The sequence below is a fragment of the Streptopelia decaocto genome (assembly GCF_964273445.1).
Source record: "Streptopelia decaocto genome assembly, chromosome: 1".
Lineage (NCBI taxonomy): Eukaryota > Metazoa > Chordata > Aves > Columbiformes > Columbidae > Streptopelia > Streptopelia decaocto.
Genome location: NC_138663.1, coordinates 138,920,352 through 138,939,485, shown reverse-complemented (window position 1 = coordinate 138,939,485; position 19,134 = coordinate 138,920,352). Strand labels below are relative to the sequence as shown.

Sequence of the window (19,134 nt, the reverse complement as noted above, 5' to 3'; positions counted from 1 at the left end):
TGGGAAAAAATAGAATAAACTTTTTGGGAAATGTAGGAAACCAAGGTGATTGACTTTGCTATTCTATGGTCCTGATTATAAGCTTACTGTATTCACTAAGAATACCTTCACCTGACTTTAAGGGCTTTTGCTTAAATCCTAATAGTGTATTTCAGACTGAATACCTGTAAGGAAAGTGAACCGGGATTGCTTTTGGTTATCTTGCTGTGGTGGACTGCATACACTTATATCCTCTCTCAGAAGCACTGTTTGGGGAGGAGAAGGGGCTGGGGTTAGAGGAAGAATTACTTAGAAGGGTAATAGGTGCAAATATATTAAAACAAGCTTCCAAAAGAGACAATTGCTATTCCACGAACTCTTTCTTGTTTTCCCTGTATTGTTGTGTTGTTTTTTTTTTTCCCCCCAAGCAGAAAGACAAGGAGGAAAAGCTTATCAGTTTGAGTGTGGTTAAATACAGTATATGCCTGAAAGCCTGTGGGCTTTGGTTAAAAGTAAAATATAGATTAAAACCTCTTAAGATAATTACCTGTTTAGAAGGTATCTATTCAAGCTAGAATCCTCTACAGGGAGTGTTTGTAGCAGTCTGTTAGGAAAACAGTGCAGTCAGAAATGACTGCCTTTGGTGGGAGAGCTGCTGCCTATGGAAGAGTACCGCTTATACCCTCCATGTTTCCAGAGAAAGGCCTTTCAATGTGGGAGATTTTGTTCTGGTCACAGAACTACTAGTTGATAAGAGAAACAAGGAACAGACAAAAAGCAGTAAATGCCAGTCCTCAGGGTTAGGAAAAGGATTCTTTTATCTCTTCCAGTGACTGTGTATCAGCCTTGAGTAGAGGAAAGCTATCACATGAAAATGCTAGATTTTATTCAGTTTATTTATTTTTTAAATTTATTAGTGAAAGGGTAATTGTTAACTAGTACAACTGGCTGCTTTGGTGAATATTTAAACTTAGAGATATCATGAGACAGATGTTCATACAGTTTTAGACTGTGGCTTCTTTATATATGAGTATTCAGGCCTGCTTATAATTCAGACTTAAATATCAGTAGGAAAAAGCACATGCTATGTCAATGATGATGAAGGCCACAGGGAAATCTTCTGTCCTCAGAGAGACCTCTGCAATCCCTGGAAGCAGACTTATTTCCAAAATCACCTACTTAGTTTTGATAGGAAAATAAATGTACAGCAGCAGAACATTTTAAACTAATAAATGAAGGCAATAAACAAGAACACTGCATTCATGGGTGGCTTGATATCATCAGATGGATCTGTAGCATTAAATGTACATTGACAGTTCCAATGCCTTTTTTTTTTCCTCCACATGGAAAAGGTCCAGGAATTACATGTGTACACAAGCATAAGACACCAACAGGTGATACTAATACAGTGCATAAGAGTTATTACTCAGGTCTGCCTCCAGGCACATTCTACCCCTCTACTCAGCCAAAAACATTAAAGATAGCATCTGCGAGTTTTACTTTTGAATACAGGGAATATACCCTGTTTTGAAATCCTGCACAGGAACAAAGCACAAGGTATTTTTGCTAAAGTTGATATGGTTGCACACACAGGCATGAAGCTGTGGAGAAAAGTCCCTTCCTCTGCTTTTATTTCCTCTATCATACCCCTTTTCTACCCAAAGATTGCTACTTTGTGTTTTTTTTCCTCTATCTGTGTAACATCAATAAATTATATGTTATCACTCCTATCATCTACTTATAAAGAGCCTTTCAAGAGTTTTAATAGATGCACAATATTGCTACACTTACATTTTCACTGGTTAAGAACTCAAAAATAGCTGTTGTGAGATTACGCTTAATTTATACTACTTCTCTCTTGTGAGCTTTCAAGATGCAGCATTTCACCACATGTCACGGATTGATACAGAGTATATATTGCGCATCCCAGCCAGGCAGAGTTTCTTTCAGTGTTTAACACAACAAAGCGGGGATGAGTAGGGGGTTCTAGGATTTGTTTATCCTCTTTTTCATAGGCACAGTTAATTCTTCAAGGAGCTATTTGTGACGACAGATTAACCAGAAATCTTGAATTCTCTTTGTATTCCAGTTCCTGAGCAGTAGATACATAAGATGAGATCTCATGTTATTTTAGCCTTGTAAATGGCTCCATGGACAACGAAAATGGGCACAACAACTGTAAATGAAAAGATAGTGCAATGGCATTCCCTCTAAAAACAATAATAATTGTTGTTCTGGGGAACCCAAATGCCCAGAGCCAGCCAGAACATGTCAACTGTGATCTGCCGTGCATCAGGCTGCGAGGCAAATACTCTGATGCAAATGAAGGAGTTCTGTGGCACTCTGATGCCTTACACCTGACTTTCACCTATGGAGTACATCAAACACCACATTACTGTGGAAATACGATGTCCCCCCCACAACATCTCATAGCACACTTCATAAAGATTAGTAGGTAGTATTAAGCAGTATCTTGGTTTTACGTTTCAGGTTCTCTCCCAGTACCATGTTAAGGCTTCACTTCAAAATGTTTTGAATGAAAGAGCTGTCTTTGTTCAGCTGAGAACAATACAGGAATTGTTTTGGTTTTCCCTCATTTAACTTGTGCCGCTGTACTCTGCACTGGTGAGGCCGCACCTTGAATCCTGCGTTTGGTCTTGGGCCCCTCATCCTAAGAAGGACATTGAGGTACTAGAGAGAGTGCAGAGGAGGACAAGGAAGCTGGTGAGGGGTCTGGAGCACAAGTTTGATGAGGAGTGGCTGAGAGAACTGGGGCTGTTTGACTTGGAGAAAAGGAGACTGAGGGGAGACCTTATCACTGTCTGTAACTACCTGAAAGGAGGTTGTAGCATGGAGGGTGTTGGTCTCTTCTCCCAAGTAAGAAGTGATAGGATAAGAAGAAATGGTCTCAAGTTGCACCAGGGGAGGTATAGAATGGATATTAGGAAAAAATTCTTCACGGAAAGGGTTGTCAGGCATTGGAATAGGCTGCCCAGGGAAGTGGTGGAGTCACCATCCCTGGAAGTGTTTAAAAGGCATTTAGATGAGGTTCTTAGGGACATGGGTTAGTGCTAGAGTTAGGTTACGGTTGGACTCGATGATCCTGAGGGTCTCTTCCAACTGAAATGATTCTATGATTCTATGACTACTGCTCTGGCTCTACATTGTTCTAAAGTTATTGAGCAGACTCACAGCGCAAAGGCTACATGGCTACTCCATCACAGGTAAAAAAGAGAAAACAGGAGAAAGTGACTATGGAAGCTTAGATGAAAAGAGCAAAAAGCTTCAGTGCTAGACAGATCACAGTAGTGAAAAGGAACAGAAGGTGACCAAGTCTGTTTTTACATCTATAGCTTTGGAGTTGCGTAGGTGCAACACACTGGGCAACTGATGCACAAGTTTGTTTCTCCAAGCATGGAAAGTGTCTCTATATTACACAAAGGACTAACCAAGAGAGATACAAGTGTTGAGTTATGCAGGGTTTTAACAACGCACAGTAGGACAAAAGGAGATGCAGATGTAGTTGCTTTAGTTTCCTTCAGGTAAGAGTCACCTGCCAAACACTGGAAAATCTTTTATGTTTGACTGCTACGTTAAGTGTCCCTCTGCAGACCGTATTAGGGAAATGGTACATTTGGTTTAGTCTGCTCACCCAATCAGAACAGAGGAGACGACAGCAGCAGCATGCATGGTTAAGAGATGAAATAACAATGATTGGCATGATTATGTTTGACATCCTTCAAGCAGATCATATCAAGTGGCAGTTTTGGTATGTGCAACTTACCAAACTTACTTAGGAGGAACAACTCCTACAAAGGAAAGGAAAGGAAAGGAAAGGAAAGGAAAGGAAAGGAAAGGAAAGGAAAGGAAAGGAAAGGAAAGGAAAGGAAAGGAAAGGAAAGGAAAGGAAAGGAAAGGAAAGGAAAGGAAAGGAAAGGAAAGGAAAGGAAAGGAAAGGAAAGGAAAGGAAAGGAAAGGAAAGGAAAGGAAAGGAAAGGAAAGGAAAGGAAGAAAGAGAGGGAGGGAGGGAGGGAGGAAGGAAGGAAGGAAGGAAGGAAGGAAGGAAGGAAGGAAGGAAGGAAGGCAGGCTAGAGTGAAAAGAAAAGGAACAAAAATCCATAAGATCAGCAGGGAGGTGGCATTAATAATACTTTTTTGGAGTCTGTATGCATATCCAAGGACAACAAAAAAATAAGGCAGCAGAAAACACTGCAGTGGTTAAATATCAAGGTATAAGAATTCATTAAAGCTGAAAATGTGTCCTTCCAAACATGGAAATCATGCCTGACTGACACTAATAGAACTGGGCATAAACTGTAGCAAGCTAGATGTAAAACAAAGATTAGGTAGGGTGAAGAGGAAATCTAAAGGAAAAAAAAAATGCTAAAGCTATAAAGACATATACTGTAATAAAACATTATTTAAACACATCAGACAGAGAAAGCTTACAGGGCAATGACCAGTACCTCAGAAGTGCTACAGATTATGTGGATTGACAGATTAAGTAGGCAAGCACTAGACTCAGTGGGTTAGCTAGACTACTGATCTATGAAAGCAGTAAAGGTAATCAAAAACGTTGCAGAAATTCTCCAGTAGAAGTTACATTATTACTTTAATTTTCAGAATGGAGGATGACAGAGAAGGTGAGCTGGCTCAAGGGGGAGAAGAGGAAAGCACTGTTCTGGAGACTGTTATGAAAAAACTGCAAACACATACAAAACTAATCAAACAAAAAATTCCCCAAAACAAAAGAGTACTAGAACATCTTAATACATTGAACAGTGGTAGATAGTTGTATAGTAGTAATCATTTAATGAGTGAAGCAGTTGAAACACTCATATACATATATATTACTCACAACTTAAAGAATGGTAATAAAAATCTATAGGGGCAGATTCTAAAGACAGGAACAGGTAAACTCAGAAACAGACTGCAGGTATCTTATTGGCCAGTTACAGTATGTCTCAGTGGTTGCAGCATGACTTACAAACAGAAATATCACAATACTATCAACTAACCTCAAAATCTTAAGAATGGAGGCTATGGAATTGTAAAGAGCAATAAGACTTTTTATCCCTTTCCCTGTTACTTGGAAAGAACAGATAGCCTGGGGACATACCTTCAAGTTGTCCCTTGATATCATGAAAGCTGGAAACTTGCATGGCTGTTTTAAGCCAAAGCTGAAACTATGCATGTAATCACTGAGAGTTTCCTAAATAGTGAGCAGTAGGAAAAACACTGAATGCCACAGGAATTGACAACCTAGCATCAAACCAGCATTACAGGGTCATCAAATGAGAGAATCAACATTTAGCATAATTAGACAAATTTTCAAAAGCATCTATGTGTTATAAATGTAAGTGATTTATGCATCAGTGAAACTTAGGCTCCAAAGACACACAGTTGCTTCTGAAAACATACTCACTGACTTCATAACTGAAGTACCATATGCTATTAGTCATTTCTCATGAGAAGAAAAGCCCAGGAGACCAACCTGACAAAACTCACTTAGTGTACTGATTAGGAATATAGAGACCAGTTCCTATCAGTAGTACAATATTTTACACTGCCAATTCTTCAGTGTATTGTGATGGCTTTCTCAACAGAAACAGGGTGAACTTGGCTTATAGTTTAACATACCTGTACTTCTGTCGCAACATATATCTGTTTCTAAGAAAACAAAAGTCATTCCTGACTGATATTTCCTTGATAATTTTACAAACAAAAATATTAACCTACAGGACATAAAACTCAGGACTATTACGAAAAGAAGCATTTACTAAACAAAATTTCAAATACTCTGCAAGACAAACCTATAATCCGTTACATCAGTATTTGAGAACTATGGATGTCCTTGCCTTCAATTTAGCTTGCTACAGAAAAGGCCTGTATCATTATTATTATATCATCTAAAAAAGGTATCTAAACATACATTATTTCTTAGGTCACCAAAACCAGTGTAAAAATATTCAGCATTAGCTAATACATTCTATACATAGACTAGCAAAAATACAGATGAAATTACTACTGACATACTGTCAGCCTCCGAAAACAAGGAAGCTGGTAGAATCAGGGCCCCTCTCCTCCCCTCTGAGAGTGGAGATCATTTGAAAGCTCCAGAACAGTTCCTATGGAATCATAGCCACAAATTTTCAGAGGCAGAGGGAAGACCATAAGGGCACATAACTGTTCCCTTCCTGCCACAGAACCTTAAATTGAAACACAGGAAACCTAAAACATAAAGACAAAGCCAAACCAACTTCAGATCCAGCTAACCTCTATATTAGCCCCAGGCAAATCAAACTTGTTGATTCAAGGCAAGGGAATGGTGGGTCCCTCTAGCTGCTCAAGAAAACGAAAACTCAGAGTTTCCACATCCACTCTTGATGCTTTGTGGAGTTCACGAACTTTGTGAGATTCCCTCTCTCCATTATGCTGGAAGGCTATCAAGCTACAAAAATTAGAACTTAGAAGGAGAAAAAGAAAACTGACTGAATCAAAGTTCTGATCCTATGAAAGCTAAAAAATGCTGGAATTGGACCAAGTCAGCCATATAACTTGATAATGTATGGACAAAGGGTTCAGATGTGATCATTCACTGACAGTATTTATAAAATGCATTCTATACATCGCACAAGAACTTCCCAGTTCCTTGCTAAAACATAACTTTAGAAAGTCCCCATGCATCTTAGTATCTTGTTAATGATCGTTTCATGGAGTTTTCAAAAATTACCCATGTCTCACTTTCCTTCTCAACTTTCATTCCCTAGCAGAATCTCAGGTCTCTGCAAAACTTCTGTGTTCTCTAAAATAATAAAAATTGCTTCACCATTTTTCCAATGATTGTCCAACCTGCCTCTTAGTCCCATGGAATCTCTTTGGAAAGATGTTGCTTTTCCCCTATCTGGAACAAATTCCTTCACAGGACCATCCAATATCTAAGAATGAGTCTTTTAACTATCAATAGAGACAAAGAGATTCAGTTGCACTGTTCCCGTGGGATTCCTTTGAATCTGCACACATCTGTTAAGACGCATACATCAGAGCCTGAATGAAGTTTTTGTATGAATGCATCTCTGAGAACTTGTGAAAGTTTCTGCCAAAATGATCTTATCTTTTGGCACTTGCAAAACATATATAGTTATAGATGCTTTCTGAAGGACTCCTGAAGTGAGTGGCCCATATCGACCAAATCAGTTTAAATACAGCCAAGTCCTGATCATTTCCTTCTGTCTCAGTAAAATCTGTAGATGCCTTACCTGAGGGACTTCAGCCTTCAAACTAGGACCCTACCAACTTTATGCATTCTCTATCCATAAGCAAGAAAGTATGTGGAAAACTGCAAATAGCACCAATCTCATATGCTTTCCTTTGCTTCTTTGTAACCTTGCCAGAACCTGTGTCTCCATGCTTGTCCTTGTAGCTTTTTGCAGAAACACCTTTCTTCTGGGTAATCAGCTACATCTGCTTGTGACAGCTGAGTAGCTAGAGGTATAACTCATTTGGAGTTCTATCAGCTCACTCTATGACTTAATTCCAAATTAATTCAAAGTGGTGCTTTTTATTTGCCAAGTTTTGCAACAGTTACCTCAGGAAGCACCCCTTCCTCTACCTTGTTTCTCCAATTGCATTGCGTAAGCTAACATTTCCCAAGACTTAAAGAGATGGGAACCAGACACAATGCATCCTAGATCCTGGATTTTGCTTCAAGGATTCATCTGAGCTGGAAATATAATGTTCAAATCCAGAAACCTAGTACCCAGTCCTACCAGGGTCAGAAGTAATGCAATTTTATTGGGAATAAGTGGCACAAGAAACAGCATGTGGAATGCACTACACTATAGAATTAGGCCATAAATCAAGTTGTGCATCACATATGAGTTTACACATATTTTTTTGCTAAGTACTTATTTCAGTAAGACTGGCATTTAGACTATTGCTTAGGCTTTCTTCACCTCTGCCTTTTACAGCTGAGGAGCAGATGGCTATCACAGAGGTTTTATTTCCTATGCTTGGAAAAAGTATTTTGATCTGAATCATTCCAAAAGCACCCTGATTTTTTAAAGTAGATTGGCTTCTGAATATTTCTCATAATAAATATGTGGTGGTATTTTCTGCCAAGCACTAGTGACTGTGCATGCAAAGTGGTCAGTGAAGATTTCAAACCAACTTGAATAGGTGGCCCATAAAATCCAAGTCTTTTTTTCCAGATACGTGAATGAGGGCTTACGGAAACATCTGTACATCAGTACATTTTTCCAATAATTGATATGCCCTACCAATGTTGACTCTTTCTGGGTGTTTCTGATGTTTTCAATGAATATTCATCTCAAACTTCCTGTTTAATCCTAATTTTAAAGTATTTTGAAATTATTTACCATCTGCTAGAAAACTCCCCAGGAGAAGGAAGAATGTCCTTTGAAAATTAAATATAATGTGCCCATTTGTGGGGGCAGAGGCAGTGAGGTGGTCTGGGCAAGAGAGAAGAAACAATGTTGTAGTGTCCAGAGGGCAGAGAGAAGGACTGGAAGTGCTGCTGGCCCAAAGAAGTAAAGTATCACCACAGGTCCAAAAGGTGAGAGGAAAAAAACATGTGACAATGTAGCTTTGCGAGGAGGGGAAGGGAAGGACACAGGGAAGGGTTCCAGGGTGAGAGAAAAGAGTCACTCCAAAAGGCAGGGGAGGCAAGAAGGAGTTTGTAATGACATCTTTAAATGTTGGGAGCCACAAATATTAATCTCTTGGGTCAATTAATGTGTTCCAGCACTAAGGATTGAGGCCATATTAAAAAATAATGCCACATCACATGGGAGATGGGTAAATATGCAGTAAATATTCATCACGTCTCATTTCTAGTTCATGTGAGAAATTGGCATGACTATTTTGCAAGGGCATGCCAAACACTAATTATGTGCATACCGCCCCAAACAAATACAGCCTGATAAAGGTTATAACCTGTCATAAATAATGGGAGCTTTTCCATTGGTTTCAAAGTACACATAATCAGCTAAGAGATCAACACCACAAGGTGTTGTCCCATTTCTAGATTTTTTTTCATGACCCAGCTGTATTTTGGGAACTAAACTGCAACAATTCCTGAGACAGGACAATATTAATATTGAAGATATTATTAAACTTCTTCTATTCTGAAAAAAAACATCAGCGTGAAAGGAGCACTGAACCTGGGTTTGCCGTTTGTTCATAACAGTGCTGTGAATTTGGTAGGAATGGAAGGTGATTCGGGGACATTAAAAACTTTGGAGTCTAAAAGACTCTGTTTGTCCACAGAACAGGTAGAGCATGAAGAGCTGCAGGCTCCACCTCCCCTTATTGCCCTCTGCCAATATTCCTCACCCCTGAACTCGGCCACCTCAGAAAGCAAAAGCAGGAGTTCATTCTCCAAGTTCCCTACAATCCCTGCTGGCCTCTATCCTAAGGTTGCTTTCATGGGTTTCCATTTGTACTGTCAAAAAACATCAGTGTGAGGTTTCAAATCCCATTTACTAATGAACTCTTTCATCTTTGTGAATGGGATAAAGAGATTCTTTGTTTGAAAATAAGGATTATTTTTTCTTGTTCTTCTGCTCATTTTTTGTGTCTTTTCACAAGCTTTTTGTTTTCAGAAAACATCACAAGACAAAACTGTACCCCAGTTTTAACAAGGAGCCTGGCATCTCCAATTTGAAGAGAATTCTTGTATATAGTAAATTGTGTGCTGCCTGCTGCTCAATTGTTTCACATCTCTTTCTTCTCTCCAGATCACCAGGTGAGATTCAAGAAAGTCTCCCCAATGTTTTTACCAGCTCTATTAAAATCAAGAATAAGATCACAATGACTAAAGTCAGAAGCCAACGGGAATGAACTGCAGCTAAGGTGATTTTGATTGTGATGATCCCTATAACCCAGTTGCTTCCAAACTTGGCCCTGAGGCAGGATTTTTAAATTAAAAAGAGAAAAGGATATACATACTTTTTAATCTCTCTCTTTTTTTTTTTTTTTTTTTTTTTTTTTTTAATAGGCCTTTGCAAAGTCTGGTTAGCTTCTGAGCTCTTGAAACCAACTGTCATCATCTTTCTTTCTCCTTTTTTCTCCCTTGTAAACTTTACAACATCCTAAAACTACTGCTAAAGATGTAAACTATATATTCTAAAACTAGTGAATGATGAGGTTCACATTATCCTGCATATTCTAGCCCAAGAGACTTCCAGGCAGTGACTACTGTGAAATGATAATGTTTTGAGGAGCTGACAGGGTAAGTTCTGACTTTCCAAAATCCAGTTTTAATCATTTCCTCCCCTATTTTTGTATTTTTTGGCAAAATGGAAAAGAACACCTTCAAAAGGCCAGTGAACCCATACTGAGTAATCTGAAAGTGAATGCACTCAAAACAAGGGCCTTAAACTGGTACAACCACACAGGTCTACAAAGACTTTCCAGACTCTCACAGACTGATCCTCTCCACAAAACACTCTCCCATTTCTTGGTGGAAAACCTTTATAATCCTGGGTGTCAAAGTCAGACATTTGTTTTCTCCCACTGCAATACAGCACAGGCTGAAAACCCCCAGTCAGTAGATATGCTTGGGTAACGAGAGGCATGTGACTACCTGGAGAGGAAACACTATAGCTCTAGCTGGGAAGATAAATGCTTCAGGAGTCTTCCCTTTTCAGTGCATAAGAAGTAGCAACCTGACCCAACAACATGCTCTCAGCTTCCTCTGGCTGATTGCACTACCACGACCTCAACGCTCTGTTTCAGTGATAATTCCCGAAGAAGGGAAAAGGTAAGCCCTGACGAAGTCCTGCTCGTGCCATTACAGAAAGAGCATCCAACTGGAAAACCTGGTCTGCAATAAGGAGCATGTTTTCAAGAACCCTGGTGCAACCCAGCAGCGTGTTGGTGTACTCACAATCAGATGACCCTGTGTGTGCGTGCAGGTTTGGTGGTGAATGTGGTGAGTGGATGAGGGCCGGGCTCAGAGACAGAACAGCTTCAAGGTTCAGGCAGGGAAGGCCCGGCTTGGCGCTGCATGCACCCGTCTGAGTAATCTCATTCTCCTCAGACGCCTTCTGGTTTTCAGCTGTCTTGGGTTTCTTCCTGAAAATAAACAAAGAGACCTTTGAAGGGACTGACTGCATATTTGGGAAAAGGCATTTTTAGAATCTGTTAAAGATAACTTTCTTCCCCCCCTGCCACCTCCCTCTCTCCTCTCTTTTCCCTTACAGGGAGGGAGGCAGGGGAGACTTTCCTCCATGCTTCTTGTTTGGAAACAAGCTGCTCCTTGTTTTGACTCTGATGCAATGGCCCTGAGACTGTGTTACAGCAAACTGGCCAACTAGCTCCTCATTCTGCCCCTACTGATGACACATAAAATAAAACTTGTCTCAGTGTTACTGAAACAGTAACCAAGAAAACTCTCCAAATGTAGTGATAGTTTTAAAAGTTGACATTGGTTTATTGAAGTGCTGGGTGCATGGGGGATATCTCCTCTTAACATGCACACCAAAGATGAAAAGCATGCTTGTTATATACATTACAACAACGAATATTCATACAATTTCTGAGAAGTCCTGCTTGTCTCCAGGAGATGCAATGCATATACTAAACTATTGCAAAATTATAGTTGCACACAGGATGTGTAGTGCTGTTATTGAGAAACACAGGATGTATAGTGTTGATATTATGAAACACAGGCCTGCTTTAACAACAGTATTCAAGCACTTGGTTATCACCAGTGGTTTAGACAATCGGAGCTCCATTTGACAAATATTAACCAAGTCTGCAGCATTCTGAATAGAGTTATACAGAAATGTAATAAATTTGTCTCAAAAGCAAACAAATATACAAGTTTCCAGTTCAAAACAAATCAGCATGGAGACTCTTTTTGTAGGGAAAAGCACTGAAGTAATTTTGAGATGCAGAGGTCATGTAAGTTAAGCATGAAGATTTGTAACCTCTGACAACAGGCTATGAGCACAGTGCATATGAGCTCTCTACGGCCCCCTCCATTCAGGACTTCCGAGCATTTTGTAAACGCAAAGAATTAAGCCTCAGAGCAACATTACGCAAGTAGTTAATCACTACCTTCATTTCACAAGCAGAGAAACTGAGGCACAAAGAGAAGTGGTGGGCTTTGAATCGCGCAGCAAGCCCTCTGTACAGGGAAGCAAGTGCGCACTGTTTCCTCACCACAGGGGAAGGCACTCCCTCTGTTCCCAAGGCAGGAAGACACCCAGCGAGCTCAGACCGCAGTCTCTAGCTGGGGACATGGCCACCCTGCCCCAGCACATGGCTGTGGTGCCCTAGTAACCACCCGGTAGCTGAGGCCATCCAAATACAACGCCATCATCTCCTGTCGGCACCTGAGCCGCGAGCTGTGGCAGGCTGCCCTGGGAGCAGGTCCTTCTCGAGGCGGCACCTTGCGCTGCTGGGCGAGCGTGGTTTCAGGGCAGAGTCTGGCCTGAATGAGGTCTGTCCCAGAGCACGGAGGCGCTGCTGAAGCCAAGATAGCTCTACCCTGCGTCTACCCAGGCCCTATATGCATGGTCCCAGCAAAGACCCTCTCAACGGGGACGGACCCTCCCTCTGAAAGGTCAATACAGGAACACCGGTGACGCGGCCCCTTCTCCCCACACACTCTGCCCACCTGCATCCCACTGAGGACAGCCTGCGGCTGAGATGCCAAAACGGGATTTTTGAGGACCGGGCTGGCCTCTCAATTTTTAAACGACTCGATCTTACAGCAAGAAAAGCTCGATTCCCGAGGGGTGCAGGGGACGAGGAGGAGCAGCGCGGGGCAGCCGCCCGGCAGGGGAGCGCAGAGCCCACGGCCCCGGCCGGTTACATAAGGGCGTTACATAAGGGCGGCGCGCCCGGCCGCGGGCAGGGCCGGGACCCGACGCCATTTCCCGGCGGCCGCCGTCGGGGGGCAGCAGCCGCCTGGGCCCGGCCCGGCCCGGCCGCCCAGCCCGGGCAGCGGCCCTGCCTGCCTGCCGCGCCACGGCGCGCTGCCGCCTCGGCCGGAACGAGAAAGCTCCGCGAAAGAAAGGAGGAAAAACCATAACTGTAATAATAATAAAAAAGTTAAGTGGGCCAAACCAGAAATAAATCCTTCCCGCCCCCGCACAAAGGCCCCTCAGGAGGTGCTGGGCCCAGTTGGCCGCTTGGCACCTGCCTTGGGCTGGCCAAAATGCAGAAAAAGGAGCTCAGTCGCAGACAGATGGGACTTCAGGGTACTGCCATTGTGTCTTCCGTGTGTATTATCAACAGGCTGAAAATATACCAGGCTGAGGTCTAATCTGATCTAAATCAAGAGATGATGACTAAATGGACCTTACTTGAAGTTGTGGAGGTATAGCAAACGGCTGAACTAATTATCTCCATTTTAAATGGAAGGAAAGTCAAACCTTTTAAAAGTGTATTTTTTTTTTCCTGAAGAGTAAACAGAGTGTTTCATCACTCCAAGCTCGGGCATCCTTCCGTCTGTTCCCCATGCTGTCACCGGGATCCATCTCTTGCTACACGGATGAGGATGCAGGAGACACAGAGCTTGTACACAGGCACATGTATTTTAAAGTATAAGGACTGCATATGTTTTGTTTGTAACAGTCTGCATTGATCCTTGGCGTACAAACTCTGGCATACCTTCATACGCCTCATTTACAGATCCCATGACTTTCCCATGTGCCAGCAGCATGCACCTGGGGCTGTAGGGAATCTGCGTACAAACCAGTGGTTTTTTTACAGCATTGCTACCCAAGAAGCTTTCAGATAGCATGGCTTATTGTCCAGGCAGCAAAGGATGTATATAGGGTTAGACTGGATGTATGGGTTAATGAAGTCCCTTGTGCCTGGAAACTGAACTGCTATATTGAAGGTCTGTTTTCAGCTCGGAGTTAACCCAAGTTAAATGCTTGAAGTACAGACTTTGACTTCCAGCTCCATCCATACACACAGAAAGCAGCCTCCCCTGCACAGGGTGCTGTTGTTATTTGCAGGGTAGGGGCTCAGTCTGAGTAAACATGACCTGTCAGCTGCTAGCACGGCCACAGTTGTTTTGTTAGACCAAACACTGATGCTTCATCGTGTGGTTGATCCTGTGTGTGCTTCCTAGACCTTCAAAACTCGTTAGAGGGAAGGGTTAAAAAATACTTTAGCAACAGGTAGTGACACCAGCGAGGCTGTGCATAGCATTCCCTGCTTCTTCCTTTCCAAACCCATTTATTTTCTACTTCACTCTTAAGGCTGACACTATGTTATCAAGATGCTCTTGCATCATCGCTTTTCCACATCAGAGTCGTGCAGCTTGGTGATTTGCACTCAGTAGGATGGGAAGAGAAACAATGGTGCTGACTGGCACTAGAGATAATACCTCTCCACAGCAGTTCCCAGTTTCTCTTACACTGCTTAGACATGCCCTGCATCTCAGTACCACCTGAAAGGAATGCAGGCTTCCACGTGAGGAAGGCTGAGTAAGTGAAACAGCCAAGTCAGCTAAGGATCTAAAAAAATACTTTTCAGGAAAGAAAAATCCTGGGGACACTGTGGTCAAAACTACCTATGAAGACGGCCAAACAAGGTTCTTCTCCAGTCTGCAATACTGGGCTGCTATTGCCAGCAAAGGAAAATGGGCAAAGCCAGAAAAATCCTCCTATTGCTGTAAGTATAGTGCTATCCTTTTGTTCTACCTTATTGCCCATATAAAAAGCTTCTATTGCTGCACTCTTCACCTATATATTCTAATTAAATATTCTTACATTCACTTACATAGTCTACCTCTATTGCTATCTTATTGCTATAGTTTTCACAGGGAGAGTTGTTAAGCACTGGATTAGCCTGACAAGCCAGGTTGTGTCATCTCCATCCTTGGAGATTTTCAAAACTTAATTGAACATGGTCCTGAGTAACCTAATCCAACTTGGAAGTCAGGCCTGCTCTGAGCAGGGAATTGGACTAGAGACCTCCAGAGGACCCTCACAACCTACTTTTTTTTTTGATTGCACACTTCTATGAACACTTCCATCAGCAAGCTCTCTAATATACCTTAGTGTTCCAGAAGGTAAAATGGTACAGTAACTGTGGAAGACTATGACTTGTCTTAGTTATGTCAAAAACCCTGAAAGCACAGGGCTAGGAGTGAGAATGAAACAAATAATAAATATTGTTTGTGGAACCTATTTATGTACCATCCCTGGACTTCACTGACTGACAATCCTGTCATTATTTCAATTGTGAGGCTCAGTCTACCTTGCTACTTTGGTTCACGTGATTATGTTCCTCCCTACAGACTAATCTGGGAAACAGGAAGTTTGCTATTTACTTTTGCTAAGGGCAATAGAAGTTGCAACTTATTTGCAAATGACTTGGGAATGTGCAAGGGGCTTTAGTCTGATACCCAGTTATCTTTGAGCTCCTTCTCCACATCCAACCTGTGGTGTACCCCAAGTCCTTCCAAATACTGCACTCATTCTTAAAATTATCAGAGGGCTGTCACCATGTTTGCTTCTTGTGAAGGACAGTGGAAAGCCAATATAGCAAAGAAATAGCACTTCTGTATACAGACCTGATGCACAGATTCTTAGAAGTTGGGGACAGAAGTGATGCTGACCTTTCTAAAATAATCTAAGGCTTGAGAATCACTGCAGAATTCATATTTACTACTGATTCATAGGACATTTATCCAGTCTGCTTCTAAACATCCTACCTACTCCATCTTTTAAACTTTCTATCCTATGTCCAGGTACTTTTCTTTTGTATGCTTTCACTTTCAGCATTCCCTTATATTTATTGTGATATTTTCATGAAGTTCATTTACACCACTTAAAATATATTGTCTCCTTTCTCGATTGTAGGCTCTCTGGTACCTAATATCAGGCTAACTGCATCCACTGTCATCCCTGAACTGAACTGTGTGTATTAGCACTTTCCAGCTCATATGTAGAAGAAGACCTACAATCACTGCCATCTTTTTATTTGTTTTCTGAAACTCTTCTGTCACTATATTCATTGCAGTAAGGCATCCTCTCCTTTCCATGTACCTTAATGCTAGACTGTCATGCAAAAAGGTCTCTGACAGTGGACAACTCACAGTGCTGCAGCTTCTGCAATGACCTGGGCACTGTCTGCAAAACAAAATAGCTCCTTCATGTTTAATTTGAAGGCAAAATGGATAATATTTTGGATGCCCTAACATCAGAGCTATCTAGAAACTAATTACTATAAAGCCTCTTCTACACCTATTCCTTCTTGCTGCCACTCATGCATACATCCTTCCCTCCCCAAACCCTTCACCCATTCTCCACACATTATTTCTTTGCATGTATCTCCCTCGCAACCATTACTTGAGTTTGGAATGAATTTCGCCCCAATGAATTAACATGTTCTTACAGCTGGGCCACCAAATCAAGTCTTTGTCAAAACCAGGAAATTTATGTTGTTGTACTTCTCCCACAGCAGCTATAACTAATGCTTGAACCATCCCTTACACAGGGAACAGCACTCCGTCCTGAGGAGGCAGCAGGTTAGTGATGAACACATTAGCTCAGGTATAGGAGCCAGTGTAGCTGTGCAGAACCCACAGCAGCATCCCGGCTCTCAGAGGAAGCTATGATAATGTGACTGTATGAGAATAATACTACATAATGAACAATAATGAGGCAGTTTTCAGCCTCTGAATACAAGGAGGGCTGGGTCACCAACCAGACCTTTGTTCGTTGCATACTAAACAGCACGGAGGGAACATGCCACAGGGTTGCTGGTGTTGTTACAAGTGCTGCTGCTGGCTGAGTCTGCCCACCCATGTTCCCAGAATTATTTCTCCTTCTCATAGATATGGCATCACCTTCTAGTAAGTGCCCTCAGGTCAGAGATGCCTGTAGTGCCCAAGCACTGCACTTAACTCACTGACGATCAGTTTGTCTGCAAGCTTAGTAATTCACAGAGACTGTATATAATTAAAAAGAAAACCTAGCTTTTGAGTTCCTAAAAATATAAGAGTGTGAAAATAGTTCACATTTGATTTTAATCAATATTTTTCCTGAGCGTTCTGCTGCACATTCTTCCTCTGCCTGTGTACGACTAACACAGCTCCTGATATCAGTGCTTATCACTGCCAGTGTTGTGTCTCTTCCAGATATGACATTGACAATACATATTTAGAAACTGTTTAGAAACTGACAAAGTGAAAGAGAGAGAGACACGTACAATCATTGAATATAAAAAAAAAAAACAACAAAACAACAACAACCAAACAATCCTGATAGAACAGCAAAAAGCACTGAAATCTGCCCAGAGACCTCACCTCAAAATTGAGGGTACACTGAACGCCAAGGCTGAGGGTGAAGCTTCCCAAGATGAGCTTGCTTTAAACCACTTGAGCCATCCCAGGTTTTGTGCCAGAAGTGTTGCTTCAGTAGTTAAAAGTCCTGCACAGGCTGACTGCCTGAATATTCACACAGCTTCTCTGATGATTTTGCAGCCACATTGATCTTCATGCTGTTACAGCTACATGACTGGCAGTTTGTTTAAAATCTCTGATTGCAAGTTTGTGTCATACAATGGAAAACACAAACTCCTGAAAATACCGCCGTAAAATGTAATATGAAAGAGAAATCCCAGCAGAACACTGAAGAGCAAGAATGGGAGGCACAGAGAACTAACAAGAGAGGCCCAATGTTCTTGTGCAATAAAAGCCTGGAAAACTTAATCAATGCAAAAAAAGTAAAATAAACTCCAAAATCCCTCACAGGAGACTGATTAACATAATTAAGTTAAACTCAGAGATTAAGTTAAACTAAGATTGAAATTTGCTGGATCTGTTTCAGACCTGAAGTGGGGCTTTTATGCCCTCAAATTTGTCGATTATTTTCCATCTAGACCACAAGTCTAATGAAAGTTCATGAGACTTTGTAGGTCCTGCCTACAAAGCTTGCCTGACTTACAATCTTGGAGCATCTCAGCTATGGCAACACTGTGACAATACTGGCAAGCACTGAGAACTGATCAGAACATATAAAAACTATGAGCTCTATGGGGGGGAAACAGTGCAAATAACACACAGTCGATAAGTTCAAAGCATAATAAAACCACAACACAAAGTCAAAGTTCTCTCAGGGAACTTCACGTATGTAATCCAGCCAAATTTACCAAATTGTAATGGCCTTAAGAAACACCAGCCCAAATCATAAATTACTCAAGGCCTGGAAAAAAACAACGTCAATCTTTAAGGAGTTGCAGTAAATTCAATCTGTATTGCATGAAACACCAATGAGAGGAAAGGTATCTCATTAAAAAGTCATATGAATAAAAAAGAAGATAAACACTGTGAAGTCAAACATGGACGAACCAACTAGAACAGCATGAACTAGAGCAGTAAGTAGGGAGAACCTGCCAAACTAAAAGATACAAGTAGATCAAACCAGTCATTGCTGAACTATGCTGTGAGGCTACAACTTAAATATTTAACAGTTTTTTATTGACATTTGTTTTGCCCACACAGTTTCTTGCAAATTTCAAAAGCAAAAGTTAGCTTACCCTCATCTGTAGTGCTCACAGGTGCTGCAGTTTGTTTTTGTTTTTTAAAGATGTCTTTTTTTTTTGCTGAAACAAGAAGTCTTTTATAAGAGATAAAATATACTTACAGTGGTTTCCAAATGGTATCACTCTTCAGGTAAATTACTCCAAGCCTTGGACCTAGTGCAGACGTTCATTGGGGCAGGGAACAGAGAGAGGCTGTGTCTGTACCAGAAAGAACCAAAAAGGAAAGGTCAGGGGGAAATAATAATAATTTACTGAGAGCAAGAAAACTTGTTGGATGCTAACTGGCATTCTCCACTGTCAGTACAGCTGGCTGCAGCCTGGTAGGGCCAAATTCTTCCCACTTCAATCCCTCCAGCACTGGCTGCAAACAACAACAGAATCAGTCCCCAGTTACCCCAGTCTCCCCATGCAACCTATTCTGGTGAAGTGAGGAGGAGAGGAAGGATTATGCAACAAAATGCTATCAGTAGGATTCATTCTGAGAAGTTGCTCACTCTAATGGCATGAGCACGGAGCAGTGATGGAGAGCTAGCACAAACTTGGCACTCGAGTGCTTCTCATCAGAACAACAAGGCTAGTCCTGTTCAGAGCAGCAACAAACACTTCCTCAGGACTGAA

At 41.5% G+C, this 19,134-nt stretch overlaps 1 protein-coding gene across 12 annotated transcripts in view; it reads right to left on the bottom strand.

Moving 5' to 3' along the window:
- The window catches only part of ZBTB20 (zinc finger and BTB domain containing 20), a 512,466-nt gene that overhangs the window by 41,821 nt on the left and 451,511 nt on the right, over positions 1 to 19,134 (bottom strand). For all 12 annotated transcript variants that reach the window (XM_082063098.1, XM_082063101.1, XM_082063097.1 and 9 more), the window contains 2 exons: positions 18,618 to 18,714; positions 10,889 to 11,076 (listed from right to left, as the gene is read on the bottom strand). The gene's annotated coding sequence lies outside the window, so the exon portion shown is untranslated. The remainder of the gene's footprint in view (positions 1 to 10,888; positions 11,077 to 18,617; positions 18,715 to 19,134) is intronic.